This window comes from Triticum aestivum, chromosome 2A, assembly GCF_018294505.1.
Source record: "Triticum aestivum cultivar Chinese Spring chromosome 2A, IWGSC CS RefSeq v2.1, whole genome shotgun sequence".
NCBI classification, from domain to species: domain Eukaryota; kingdom Viridiplantae; phylum Streptophyta; class Magnoliopsida; order Poales; family Poaceae; genus Triticum; species Triticum aestivum.
Genome location: NC_057797.1, coordinates 2194906 through 2195267, shown reverse-complemented (window position 1 = coordinate 2195267; position 362 = coordinate 2194906).

The window sequence follows — 362 nt, the reverse complement described above, 5'->3', positions numbered from 1 at the left end:
CATTTGGACATGTTTCTCTCTGAAGCATATTGGTTGTTTGGCTTGATCTGTTTACTAGCAGGAAGGTAAGTACTCGAAGCAGTTGGCAAGACAAGCATTCGATGGAGCTCAAAGCGTTGATCTTGAAGGAAGGTAACTACTCAAAGGTATGCACCTATTCATGTTGGAGCAGTTAAGTTTGCAAGGATTTGCTGCTGGAGGGCATGGTATGTTCTCTCAAGAAGTTCTTTGTGATCCGGTGACATCTTTTGGCCTATTAGGGAACTGGACATGATTTATATTGCGAAGTTCAATGTATGGATGACAACTTCCTCTTATATCTGTTCTGTATATTTTATATATATACATGGCTTTTTTGTTCT